Here is a 15653-nt window from a genome sequence, read left to right on the forward strand (position 1 = left end):
ATTGCAAAAGAATTTCTCGATGTATTTCCGAAAGAATTACTGGGATTACCCCCACATCGATCCGTTGAATTTCAAATAGATCTTGTACCAGGAGCTGCACCAATAGCTCGTGCTCCTTACAGACTCGCACCCAGCGAGATGAAAGAACTACAAAGCCAATTACAAGAACTTTTAGAGCATGGTTTCATTCGACCAAGCACATCACCGTGGGGAGCTCCTGTTTTGTTTGTCAAGAAGAAAGATGGTACATTCAGGTTGTGTATCGACTACCGAGAGTTGAACAAACTTACCATCAAGAACCGCTACCCACTACCGAGAATCGACGACTTATTTGATCAACTACAAGGCTCATCTGTTTATTCAAAGATTGACTTACGTTCCGGGTATCATCAAATGCGGGTGAAAGAAGATGATATTCCAAAGACTGCTTTCAGAACACGTTACGGTCATTACGAGTTTATGATCATGCCGTTTGGTTTAACTAATGCACCAGCTGTGTTCATGGACCTTATGAACCGAGTGTGTGGACCATACCTTGACAAGTTTGTCATTGTTTTCATTGATGACATACTTATTTACTCAAAGAATGACCAAGAACACGGTGAACATTTGAGAAAGGTGTTAGAAGTATTGAGGAAGGAAGAATTGTACGCTAAGTTTTCAAAGTGTGCATTTTGGTTGGAAGAAGTTCAATTCCTCGGTCACATAGTGAACAAAGATGGTATTCAGGTGGATCCGGCAAAGATAGAAACTGTTGAAAAGTGGGAAACCCCGAAAACTCCTAAACACATACGCCAGTTTTTAGGACTAGCTGGTTACTACAGAAGGTTCATCCAAGACTTTTCCAGAATAGCAAAACCCTTGACTGCATTAACGCATAAAGGGAAGAAATTTGAATGGAATGATGAACAAGAGAAAGCGTTTCAGTTATTGAAGAAAAAGCTAACTACGGCACCTATATTGTCATTGCCTGAAGGGAATGATGATTTTGTGATTTATTGTAACGCATCAAAGCAAGGTCTCGGTTGTGTATTAATGCAACGAACGAAGGTGATTGCTTATGCGTCTAGACAATTGAAGATTCACGAACAAAATTATACGACGCATGATTTGGAATTAGGCGCGGTTGTTTTTGCATTAAAGACTTGGAGGCACTACTTATATGGGGTCAAAAGTATTATATATACCGACCACAAAAGTCTACAACACATATTTAATCAGAAACAACTGAATATGAGGCAGCGTAGGTGGATTGAATTATTGAATGATTACGACTTTGAGATTCGTTACCACCCGGGGAAGGCAAATGTGGTAGCCGATGCCTTGATCAGGAAGGACAGAGAACCCATTCGAGTAAAATCTATGAATATAATGATTCATAATAACCTTACTACTCAAATAAAGGAGGCGCAACAAGGAGTTTTAAAAGAGGGAAATTTAAAGGATGAAATACCCAAAGGGTCGGAGAAACATCTTAATATTCGAGAAGACGGAACCCGGTATAGGGCTGAAAGGATTTGGGTACCAAAATTTGGAGATATGAGAGAAATGGTACTTAGAGAAGCTCATAAAACCAGATACTCAATACATCCTGGAACGGGGAAGATGTACAAGGATCTCAGGAAATATTTTTGGTGGCTGGGTATGAAATCCGATGTTGCTAAATACGTAGGAGAATGTTTGACGTGTTCTAAGGTCAAAGCTGAGCATCAGAAACCATCAGGTCTACTTCAACAACCCGAAATCCCGGAATGGAAATGGAAAAACATTACCATGGATTTCATCACTAAATTGCCAAGGACTGCAAGTGGTTTTGATACTATTTGGGTAATAGTTGATCGTCTCACCAAATCAGCACATTTTCTGCCAATAAGAAAAGATGACAAGATGGAGAAGTTAGCACGACTGTATTTGAAGGAAGTCGTCTCCAGACATGGAATACCAATCTCTATTATCTCTGATAGGGATGGCAGATTTATTTCAAGATTCTGGCAGACATTACAGCAAGCATTAGGAACTCGTCTAGACATGAGTACTGCCTATCATCCACAAACTGATGGGCAGAGCGAAAGGACGATACAAACGCTTGAAGACATGCTACGAGCATGTGTTATTGATTTCGGAAACAGTTGGGATCGACATCTACCATTAGTAGAATTTTCCTACAACAACAGCTACCATTCAAGCATTGAGATGGCGCCGTTTGAAGCACTTTATGGTAGAAAGTGCAGGTCTCCGATTTGTTGGATTGAAGTGGGGGATAGACAGATTACGGGTCCGGAGATTATACAAGAAACTACCGAGAAGATCATCCAAATTCAACAACGGTTGAAAACCGCCCAAAGTCGACAAAAGAGCTACGCTGACATTAAAAGAAAAGATATAGAATTTGAAATTGGAGAGATGGTCATGCTTAAAGTTGCACCTTGGAAAGGCGTTGTTCGATTTGGTAAACGAGGGAAATTAAATCCAAGGTATATTGGACCATTCAAGATTATTGATCGTGTCGGACCAGTAGCTTACCGAATTGAGTTACCTCAACAACTCGCAGCTGTACATAACACTTTCCACGTCTCGAATTTGAAAAAATGTTTTGCTAAAGAAGATCTCAACGAAAAACTCCAATTCATCGAAGAACCCGTCGAAATAATGGATCGTGAGGTTAAAAGACTTAAGCAAAACAAGATACCAATTGTTAAGGTTCGATGGAATGCTCGTAGAGGACCCGAGTTCACCTGGGAGCGTGAAGATCAGATGAAGAAGAAATACCCGCATCTATTTCCAGAAGATTCGTCAACACCTTCAACAACTTAAAATTTCGGGACGAAATTTATTTAACGGGTAGGTACTGTAGTGACCCGAACTTTTCCATGTTTATATATATTAATTGAGATTGATATTTACATGATTAAATGTTTCTAACATGTTAAGCAATAAAACTTGTTAAGACTTGATTAATTGAAATATGTTTCATATAGACAATTGACCACCCAAGTTGACCGGCGATTCACGAACGTTAAAACTTGTAAAAATAACATGACGATATATATATGGATATACATATGATTAACATGAGATTATGATAAGTAAGTATCTCCATAAGTATATTAACAATGAGTTATATACATATAAACAAGACTACTAACTTAAGGATTTCGAAACGAGACATATATGTAACGATTATCGTTGTAACGACATTTAAATGTATATATATCATATTAAGATATATTAATATATCATAATATCATGATAATATAATAATTTAACATCTCATTAGATATAATAAACAATGGGTTAACAACATTAATTGAGATCGTTAACTTAAAGGTTTCAAAACAACACTTACATGTAACGACTAACGATGACTTAACGACTCAGTTAAAATGTATATACATGTAGTGTATTTAGATGTATTAAAATACTTTTGGAAGACTTCAAGACATATATCAAAACACTCATACTTAACGAAAATGGTTACAGTTACTTTTCCATTCTTTTCTTTCATCAAGAATTCTAGTCGTATTCTTACCCGTATTATACACAGCTTCAAAACGTACTTACTATGAGTATATACCAATAGGAACTAGCATGGGATTCCACTCTTGATTATGTCATGTATGACTAATCAATTTTAACTTCTACCATGAGCTAGTCAACTAACTAGAACTCCTTTTAACCCCACTCACCACTCACCAATTACCACTCATCATTCACTCCATTTCACTTCCAATTCTCTTTCTAATTCTCTCTCAACACACACACACTATTATGAACGTATTTTTCCAGTAGTTAATCATCATCTTCATCAAAAATCACTTCAAGAATCAAGCTATAATCATCATAGGAAGAACACTTCAAGAACACTTCAAAAATCCCTTCAAGTTTACTAATTTACTTCCAAGCTTTCTAATCCATTCCAAGTAATCATCTAAGATCAAGAAACCTTTGTTATATACAGTAGGTTATCTTTCTTATTCAAGGTAATATTCATATTCAAACTTTGATTCAATTTCTATAACTATAAACTATCTTAGTTCGAGTAAAAATCTTACTTGAACTTGTTTTTGTGTCATGATCCTACTTCAAGAACTTTCAAGCCATCCAAGATCCTTTGAAGCTAGATCATTTCTTGTCACTTCCAGTAGGTTTACCTACTAAACTTGAGGTAGTAATGATGTTCATAACATCATTCGATTCATATATATAAAACTATCTTATTCAAAGGTTTAAACTCGTAATCACTAGAACATAGTTTAGTTAATTCTAAACTTGTTCGCAAAAAAAAGTTAATCCTTCTAACTTGACTTTTAAAATTAACTACACACATGTTATATATCTATATGATATGCTAACTTAATGATTTAAAACCTGGAAACACGAAAAACACCGTAAAACCGGATTTACGCCGTCGTAGTAACACCGCGGGCTGTTTTGGGTTAGTTAACTAAAAACTATGATAAACTTTGATTTAAAAGTTGTTATTCTGAGAAAATGATTTTTATTATGAACATAAAACTATATCCAAAAATTATGGTTAAACTCAAAGTGGAAGTATGTTTTCTAAAATGGTCATCTAGACGTCGTTCTTTTGATTGAAATGACTACCTTTACAAAAATGACTTGTAACTTATTTTTCCGACTATAAACCTATACTTTTCTGTTTATATTCATAAAATAGAGTTCAATATGAAACCATAGCAATTTGATTCACTCAAAACGGATTTAAAATGAAGAAGTTATGGGTAAAACAAGATTGGATAATTTTTCTCATTTTAGCTACGTGAAAATTGGTAACAAATTTATTCCAACCATAACTTAATCAACTTGTATTGTATATTATGTAATCTTGAGATACCATAGACACGTATACAATGTTTCGACCTATCATGTCGACACATCTATATATATTTCGGAACAACCATAGACACTCTATATGTGAATGTTGGAGTTAGCTATACAGGGTTGAGGTTGATTCCAAAATATATATAGTTTGAGTTGTGATCAATACTGAGATACGTATACACTGGGTCGTGGATTGATTCAAGATAATATTTATCGATTTATTTCTGTACATCTAACTGTGGACAACTAGTTGTAGGTTACTAACGAGGACAGCTGACTTAATAAACTTAAAACATCAAAATATATTAAAAGTGTTGTAAATATATTTTAAACATACTTTGATATATATGTATATATTGTTATAGGTTCGTGAATCAACCAGTGGCCAAGTCTTACTTCTCGACGAAGTAAAAATCTGTGAAAGTGAGTTATAGTCCCACTTTTAAAATCTAATATTTTTGGGATGAGAATACATGCAGGTTTTATAAATGATTTACAAAATAGACACAAGTACGTGAAACTACATTCTATGGTTGAATTATCGAAATCGAATATGCCCCTTTTTATTAAGTCTGGTAATCTAAGAATTAGGGAACAGACACCCTAATTGACGCGAATCCTAAAGATAGATCTATTGGGCCTAACAAACCCCATCCAAAGTACCGGATGCTTTAGTACTTCGAAATTTATATCATATCCGAAGGGTGTCCCGGAATGATGGGGATATTCTTATATATATGCATCTTGTTAATGTTGGTTACCGGGTGTTCACCATATGAATGATTTTTATCTCTATGTATGGGATGTGTATTGAAATATGAAATCTTGTGGTCTATTGTTACGATTTGATATATATAGGTTAAACCTATAACTCACCAACATTTTTGTTGACGTTTAAAGCATGTTTATTCTCAGGTGAATACTAAGAGCTTCCGCTGTTGCATACTAAAATAAGGACAAGATTTGGAGTCCATGTTTGTATGATATTGTGTAAAAACTGCATTCAAGAAACTGATTTCGATGTAACATATTTGTATTGTAAACCATTATGTAATGGTCGTGTGTAAACATGATATTTTAGATTATCATTATTTGATAATCTACGTAAAGCTTTTTAAACCTTTATTTATGAAATAAAGGTTATGGTTTGTTTTAAAAATGAATGCAGTCTTTGAAAAACGTCTCATATAGAGGTCAAAACCTCGCAACGAAATCAATTAATATGGAACGTTTTTAATCAATAAGAACGGGACATTTCAATATACACTCCAATGATCAGATCTTAGCAGCCCATGTGAGTCACCTAACCATGTGGGAACCAACATTTAACACCTAGTATGACTTATGAGCAAGGAAACAAAAACAAGAACTCCTTTTAACCCCACTCACCTTCACCACTCACCACCTACTCCATTCCACTTTCAATTTTCTTCCCAATTCTCTCTCAAAACACACACACTCTTCCATGAACGTCTAAGTTACTATTTTTCCAGCAAAAATCATCAAATACAAGCTTTGTTTATTACCTATAATCATCATAAAAACAATTACTCAAGAACACATCAAGAACACTTCCAAGTTTACAAGTTTACTTCCAAGTTTCCTAATCCATTCCAAGCAATCATCTAAGATCAAGAAACCTTTGTTATTTACAGTAGGTTATCTTTCTAAATCAAGGTAATATTCATATTCAAGCTTTGATTCAATTTCTATAACTATAACTATCTTAATTCGAGTAATAATCTTACTTGAACTTGTTTTTGTGTCATGATTCCATTTCAAGAACTTCCAAGCCATCAAAGATCCTTTGAAGCTCAAGTTATTTTTTCATCATTTCCAGTAGGTTTACCTACTAAACTTGAGGTAGTAATGATGTTCATAACATCATTCGATTCATATATATAAAACTACCTTATTTGAAGGTTTAAACTTGTAATCACTAGAACATAGTTTAGTTAATTCTAAACTTGTTCACAAACAAAAGTTAATCCTTCTAACTTGACTTTTAAAATCAACTAAACACATGTTCTATATCTATATGATATGCTAACTTAATGATTTAAAACCCGAAAACACGAAAAACACCGTAAAACCGGATATACGCCGTCGTAGTAACACCGCGGGATGTTTTGGGTTACTTAATTAAAAACTATGATAAACTTTGATTTAAAAGTTGTTCTTCTGGGAAAATGATTTTTCTTATGAACATGAAACTATATCCAAAAATCATGGTTAAACTCAAAGTGGAATTATATTTTCCAAAATGGTCATCTAGACGTCGTTCTTTCGACTGAAATGACTACCTTTACAAAAATGACTTGTGACCTATATTTTCGACTATAAACTTATACTTTTTCTGTTTAGATTCATAAACTTAAGGTCAATATGAAACCATAGAAACTTGAATCACTCAAAACGGATTTAAAACGAAGAAGTTATGGGTAAAACAAGATTGGATATTTTTGCTTGTTGTAACTACGTGAAAATTGGTAACAAATCTATATTAATCATATTCTAGCTAGCTCATATTGTATTATACATGTATTCTAATATATTATGTAATCTTGGGATACCATAGACACGTATGCAAATGTTTTGACATATCATATCGACCCATGTATATATATTATTTAGAATAACCATAGACACTCTATATGCAGTAATGTTGGAGTTAGTTATACAGGGTTGAGGTTGATTCCAAAAATATATATACTTTGAGTTGTGATCTAGCCTGAGACATGTATACACCGGGTCGTGGATTGATTCAAGATAATATATATCGATTTATTTCTGTACATCTAACTGTGGACAACTAGTTGTAGGTTACTAACGAGGACAGCTGACTTAATAAACTTAAAATAGTAAAACGTATTAAAAATGTTGTAAATATATTTTGAACATACTTTGATATATATGTACATATTTATTATAAGTTCGTGAATCGACCAGTGGCCAAGTCTTACTTCCCGACGAAGTAAAAATCTGTGAAAGTGAGTTATAGTCCCACTTTTAAAATCTATTATTTTTGGGATGAGAATACATGCAGTTTTATAAATGTTTTACAAAATAGACACAAGTGATCAAAATTATATTCTATGTTGAATTATCGAACCGAATATGCCCCTTTTTAGCTTGGTAGCCTAAGAATTGGTGTTTATTATAATTGCCACCAATTGACGCGAATCCTAAAGATAGATCTATTTGGCCCAACAAGCCTCATCCGAGTTACGGATGCTTTAGTACTTCGATTTATCATGTCCGATGAGAGTCCTGGAATGATGGGGATATTCTATATGCATCCTGTTAAGGTCGGTTACCAGGTGTTCATCATATGAATGATTTTATTATGCAGATTGCATGTTGTTTATGAGAAATGGAAATATGAAATCTTGTGGTCTATTATTACGATTTGATAAATATGTAGGTTAAACCTATAACTCACCAACATTTTTGTTGACGTTTAAAGCATGTTTATTCTCAGGTGATTATTAAGAGCTTCCGATGTTGCATGCTAATTTATGGTCAAGAGTTGGAGTCAGCATGCTTGTATAATATTGTTTAAAAACTGCATTCGAAGACTTAAATTGATGTGTAATATTTTTGTAAACCATTATGTAATAATCGTGTGAAAACGCTATATTTTAGATTATCATTATTTGATAATCGTCGTAATATTTTTAAACCTTTATCGATAAAATAAAGGTTATGGTTTGTTTTAAAATCGAATGCAGTCTTTGAAAAACTTCTCATATAGAGGTCAAAACCTCGCAACGAAATCAATTAATATGGAACGTTTATAAATCGATATGAACGGGACATTTCAAAGGCGTACACTTTGGCGGGATTTATGTGGGCATTTAAGGTAACGACATGTTTGATTTCAAATACTTTTATTATTTAAAGATAATATATATATATATATATATATATATATATATATATATATATATATATATATATATATATATATATATATTGATATTGTTAAAACAAATGATTTGTAGATTTGGATCCTCGAGGCTTACCGTCGTACCATTAAATCCTTTGCCACAAAAAAGGACAAGAATGGAGTACCGAGGGCTCTTTTTTGGAAGCGTACAACAGCGGAGACTTTTGGAATCTCTGATTACATTAAACTCTTAGATATTCAGGTTAGTTGCATTTAATTTTTGAAATTACCATTGACTGTTGAAACAGAGAGGATATGGCAAGGACGCAAGACCATTCCTGCGTCCTTGCGTCTCTCTTAAGCTTGGACGCAAGGTTGTACTTGCGGCTTTGCGTACGTGCTACATTGGAGACGCAAACCTATATTTGCGTCCTTGCGTCTTGTTGACCAGAAAAGTTCCAAGTATTTTTTGTAATCTTGCGTATAAAGTCGTGTTTAATTATTATGCAGGATGATTGTCCCAAGAACAAGAAACCTCTACGTGGTCTCTTCCCCACTGATACAGAGAAGGAGTGTCAATGGTGGATTGATAGTGAAGCGTTATTTCTTGGAACATTAGTTGAACAGGAGATCCAGCACGATGAAACCGAAATAATTCCAGAAATTGTATAGCAGACATGGACATCAACACATCAAAATACCGAGGTACAAGAATTACATCGTGTGGTAGCGTTGTTGGCCGAGCGGGTGGAAAAAGTGAAAAAGAATTTAAAGAGCGGATGGACAAAGTTGAAAATGAATTAACCGAATGTAAAAGGAAATTGTCGGAATACGAAGAAAACCCTTTTTCAGAGCAAGAGTATCCGGTATATTTTGAATTTATTAATTATTTTTTTTCATTTGAATATTTGTTCTCATCTGAATTTATATATTTTTTGTTTTATATTTGTTATTTGCTTAGGACGATACGTATTATGATAAATATTTCTCTGACAATGAGATTGTCAACTCTTCTCCGATGCAAATACGACGTGGAATAAGAGAAAGGTCTATCTTGCAAATACGACTAGCAATTGTATGGTTTAATGTGGTCGCAAGGTCTATCTTACGACCATGCGTATCTGTAAAATTAGTAGTCTGACATGGGATCAAGATTTAATTTTTGACTTTGCGTATGGTTTAATGTGGTCGCAAGGTCTATCCTGCGACCTTGCGTATGCGTCTAAGTATTGTTTTGCGTACGCAAAGTGTGTATTGCATCTTTGAGTATTTTCTACCAAAACCAAAATATAGATTATCACACATAAAATAGATAAACTTCGAGAATTTATTACAACGATCGATATGCCATAAAAAACATACAATACGAAAATAAACAGAAACTTGGAGATTGGTTTACTAATTATCGCTCGCTAGATTGCACGTTGCATAAAACTGAGACTGATAACCATGAAACGCTTCTTTGTTAGTGAGTTTCTCCTTACCCTTCTTCGACTTTGAAGTTGAGGCCGATGTTTTTACTACCCTTTTCGTGGTAGGTTCACCAGTTCGATCAACTGAAGATCTGCACGTATCCCTACTATGACCTGGTTCTTTGCAATGAGTACATGTTCTTACTGTTTTTTCAGTGTCTTCACCCGTTGACGGATGACGTTTTGTTGATTTTGGGCGTCCGGGAGCTCTTTTCGGCTTAATGGGAGGATTTACAATTGGTAGGCCGTTGGGCCCCGGATCCGACCATTCAGACCGATGGGGCAAAGGAAGGATGTGTTCCATATACATACTTATATAAGTTTCTGTCGTGAACCAATGAGATACAAATTGAGTAACATCAGCTACTCCAAAGAGTCGTGCTGCTGCAATAACATGTCCGTATGGTATGCCTGATCCCTGCCACTGCCCACATGAACAAACTTTATCTGCTAGATTAACGAGGCCATTTTTCGTCCATCGCGCACTTCTACTAGATTGTTTGTCGATAGAATTGCTTGCCATCTTCTTGACTTTTTCGTCCTCTTGGCTAGTTTATGTTCAGCATATGGAGTAACAGTTGAAGTAAGACTAACCGATTGGTTGCGATGTTTGAAATACCAATCTTGTACCGAAGCGCGAAAAAATTTCAATAACATGCAAACAGGTAGTTTTCGAGCATGTACGGACAGTGCATTAACAGACTCTACACTGTTGCTAGTAAGGTATGAATACCTAACATGTTCAGCTCTACTTCTAGACCATTTGTGGAACCCAACATCACTTAAAATATTGTAAGACGCTTTCAATCTTCTTCGAAATACATTAAGATGATCCTCAAAATCCGACGCACGATAAGCTTTGACCATTTTCCAATAATGCCATTCAAAATATTTGAATTTGTTGGATTTACTTTTAATGCTTGCAAACAAATGACGAGCGCAGAAACAGTGAAACGCTTCGGGGAACACGGTTGAAACACCATGTGCTATTGGCAAACCTCGATCATAAATAAAAGTAAGCTCTGACATACGATCACCCATTCCACAAGTCATTAAATGGTCTCGTAGGTTGCCCAAAAACTAATCCAAAGACTCGTTTGTCTCGCCGCCAGCAATTCCATAAGCCAATGGCAAAATTCCATTATTGCCATCCATCGCAACAGCAACTAAATTTGTACCCAAATATCCTGCCTTCAAATGCGCTCCATCGACAATGATTATCGGGCGACAATGTTGAACAAATGATCGAACCTGCAGGAATGAACAATGTTAAAACAAATATTTTTTAATAGATACGTAAGGAACGCAAGGACGCAAACAAATGGTAATAGTGATACTTACAACTACGCCAAGGGAATAATAACACATCAGAAATCTATTTTCTTTGTCTGTGATCAAATTCGTTACGCTTCCGGGGTTGTGAATCTTAATGTTATATAGGTAAATAGGAAGCATTTGGTACGACTCTTCACTACTCCCACGAAGCATCTGTAATGTATGACATTTGGCCCTCCATGCTTGATTGTAAGATATGCTGACACCGAATCGGTTGCCTATATCCGCACGTATATCGTTTGCTTTATATTCCCGGTTTGCAGATTTGAATGAATCCACAAGCATACTACCCAACACCTTTTTGGTTGCATGTTTATTGTTTCCCATAATTAGTGTGCGTGAGCATGTGTGTACGTCATGCAGTTTCTTTACCATAAAGTTTTCAGTGAATCGTATTCTGTAAGCACTACATTTCCACTCACAGTTTGGCAACACACATTTAGCGGTGTACCGAGATTTGTCTGACTTTACAGGCTTTATTTGGAAGTTTTCTTCAAGACATTTTGTAAAAAGGGTGTTTATAAACTCTTCTTTGTTTAGGAAAGTTTGACGAACTTTTATTAAATCTGACACCCTATACGTGGTTGGTATTTCAGTCGTATGTTCGCGCTCTTCCTCATGCTGACTCAAAAGAGTTGGCATATTTCAGAACGGATCTTGCTTTTCTTCTTCATATTGGAATTCTGCGTCTCCGTCTTTTCCTCCATCTGAATCACTATCTTCGACCAGAGGTACCTCAAACGGGTGGTTTAATTCTTTAATTTTACATACGTTTTCAAGACCATAGTTATGCAAATCAAACTCTTATGTGTTTGGAAGTGGCAATTCAGGTTCTTTCACTTCGAAATTGTTACTTGCGAGGTTTTCTTCGGTATCATGTTGTAGTAACAATTATTGTGGTTGGTGTTTTGGTGGTTTTGGTTTTTTTGGTGTTTTGGTGGTTTCTTGGTTTTGTTGTAGTAGTGGCTAGTTTGTCGAGTATTTTGTTTCTGGATTTCGTTGTGGCTGATGCATTATTACTCTATCGACAATATAAATATCAATAGGAGCATTTACAATTGCATATTGTAAAAACTCTTGAAAGTCTTCATCATTATCAGTAATATCAAAAACATGATTATTAAAAATATATCTCATTGAAACAGCTGCATTGGGTGGGAATTCAATCTTTTTAAGAACATTTTTTAATAATATTCTCCGATTCATTGGTTTTACGGGCGCAATTGAGAGTCTTAACCGAATTCTAAAACAATCTCGTGACATATATATGGGTATGTTGTTAATGTACTCAAAATAACCCCCACAACATATATTAACAACAAATTTATCATCATTAACACAATTCATAATGACAAAAAATAGTGAAAAAATAGTTAAAATGGTACCTTAACGTGGGTATAAGCTCTGCATTGAAAACTTTTGAAATTGTTATGAGACTGTGATTTCAAAGTCTCATGGTCAATCTAAATATAGGGACAAAATGTTATCCGTAAAAATCTAGGATATCTGACGAAATCTTATCCACAAAATCGTATTTCTGATCAGATAAGGTCGCAAGCTCGCAAGGCGCAAGGACGCAAGCTTGCGCCTTGCGAGGGCAACCTGGCAAATATATTTTTTTTTTTTGGGCTCCAGCGCAAGACTTTGTTTGGGAATGGGCATTTTGGCTATAATCCCAATTAATAGAGTAACGTGTTGGGGTAGATATAATGTAAGGTGCACCCTTGAAAATGTATGGTGGCACAATATTAGATCCATAGTATCACATCTGCAAAGCCCTAAAGGAAAGTGAGTGTACAGCCCAATTTACGGGTAACATGGGCCACCATTCCTTATCAAATGGCTCCGGTTCTGCAGAGCGAGGATTTGTAGAGCACTTTAACTTAACAATCCTTCCCAGTTCCCCCTTCTGATCATTCCATCTTCCTGAACACAAACCCTAGGTACGTGTATCTGCAAAAACCCCTAAACTCAACATATATATGTATCTCTATGCAACTGTAAATATATGTGTGTGTGTGTGTGTGTGTGTGTGTGTGTGTGTGTGTGTGAAAATACTCAAATACGAATAACAAATATGGATATGTATCTGGATATCATCGATCCAATTGTTACTTATGTCCGAGTTCTTAAGTTTTTAGGTGTAAAAACCTCAATTTCAAAATTTTCATCTCCCTGGCTTCTAAAAGTTGGGCGTTCAAGTTCCAACATCAAATAAGCTATTGAGGTAAAAAGTGTTTTGGAAAATAAAAGTGAGCTTTTCGAATTATATGAGCTATCTAAAACGCCCTTAGAGAAAGCTAATTTTAGGGTTAACAACTGATATTGAAATTGAAATTATCTGAGTTTTTGCTACAATTATTTGTAAAAGTTTAGTGATAAGTCTCTTTTTCATTAGTAGGATTAACATTCTATGTATATCATCAGTTTGTGCTATTCATTTTATTTTATTTATTTATAAGAACAGAGGAAGTTTTGTTTAATATTTCAACATCTTTGAGCTTGGGGCAATGACGCAGTTAATGAGGTAATGACCGAGACGCGTCAATTGCTGGTTGAAAACTAGAACAGAGGAAGGAAAAAGAGGCTTTAAATATTCTTTTTATTTAGAAAAACTTCAATCGTAACATGGATTGATATAGTAAGAATATTAATTTTGAAAACTAAATGTTTGAAGTATAATGATGGCGTCAATGATATTTTATACGTCAAATATGATATTATGAAACTTATACTAGGGCAAGCAGGGCGATGATATTTATTCATATGTACTTGGCCTAAAATTTCATCGTCTCGGACCTTTTTACATATGGAATTCTTGCCGCCTTATAATTTAATTATTCTAGATGATATAGCTATTCATGTAAATTGTCTTTTATTTCCGCGAATGTTTTGATTGCTCCGTTATGATAATTTTCAGCTTTTGGAGCCGAAAGAGAAGTATGTTGATGGTTTAGGGGAACACTACAAGCAAGTCAAAGAAAATACAAGTGAAGATTAGCATTAAAATAACAGAAAGATGATGAATGTTGAACTTGATAGATTAAGTAGCTTGCCTGATGATCTTATCAACAAAATTCTTTCTTTTACATACATCAAATCTGTTGTCCAAACCAGTGTTTTGTCATCTAGATGGAGGTTTGTCTGGACTTCAATGCCCTATCTCAACTTTTCAACTTGGGGTTATTCCTTACTTGAGTTCTCCAATATTGTTGAACATGTTTTATCTGGCCGGAATAATGAAATAGATGTATATTCCATCAAACTCCGTTTTCATGATGAGGCTACCCAAGTGTTTTTCAAAAGAATTCTTGAATATGCATTTTCACACAATGTTCAAGAAATGACTATTGCAAGCTGTGAGGAGGAAATTGTAGACCCTTGTTCATTCTTTAAGTGTCGATCTTTCACTCTAAATTCATTGACAGCCACTTCAACTTTAGAGCTCCCGTCCTTAACTACATTGCATCTTGAACATGTCACATTAAATGATAACAGTAGTGATAGCTTTTTAGCGAAGTGCGTTAACTTGAAGAGTCTTACCTTAAATGATTGCAAAATGGAGGGATCAGGTGGTTTTACTATATGTCTTCCTCAACTGTTGAGTTTCAATCTTAAATATGGAGAGGGGGTTATCAAAGTTATTGCACCTCAACTAAAATATGTATCTTTAGATCTCTATACTCTTGAAGATTATGAATATGAGTATGAGTATGAGTATGATGAGGGTAATTCTTTACCATTCTTTCTGAACGGTTTTCCTTTGTTGGAGGAGGTTGATATCCGCATTTTCCAGCCTAGTGATGCTCCCAAAATTATTAATATGCTTCAGCAGTTTTGCGCTGTCAAATATCTTACAATTAACCTGGAGATTGTTGAGGTATTTTTAATGTTTATATTACATTGGTTTATAATTTTTGTTCAGAACAATAGAAATAGGATCAATCTTTTTCATGGTATGGAACTCACTTCACACCCGCAACACAGAATTGTTGAGGTTTTTTAATGTTTATATTACAAAAATATTAATAATAACTTATAATTATAACTACAAATACAAATACAGATTAACACAAAGAAAGATTACACATTTTGGCTGAATTGGTGTGTATTAA

The 15653-nt window shown here is 34.8% G+C and overlaps 1 pseudogene; it reads left to right on the plus strand.

Moving 5' to 3' along the window:
- Window positions 1–14030: 14030 nt before the first annotated feature.
- Window positions 14031–14165, plus strand: LOC139850972 (U4 spliceosomal RNA; annotated as a pseudogene).
- Window positions 14166–15653: the final 1488 nt, after the last annotated feature.

This window comes from Rutidosis leptorrhynchoides, chromosome 5, assembly GCF_046630445.1.
Source record: "Rutidosis leptorrhynchoides isolate AG116_Rl617_1_P2 chromosome 5, CSIRO_AGI_Rlap_v1, whole genome shotgun sequence".
Taxonomy (NCBI): domain Eukaryota; kingdom Viridiplantae; phylum Streptophyta; class Magnoliopsida; order Asterales; family Asteraceae; genus Rutidosis; species Rutidosis leptorrhynchoides.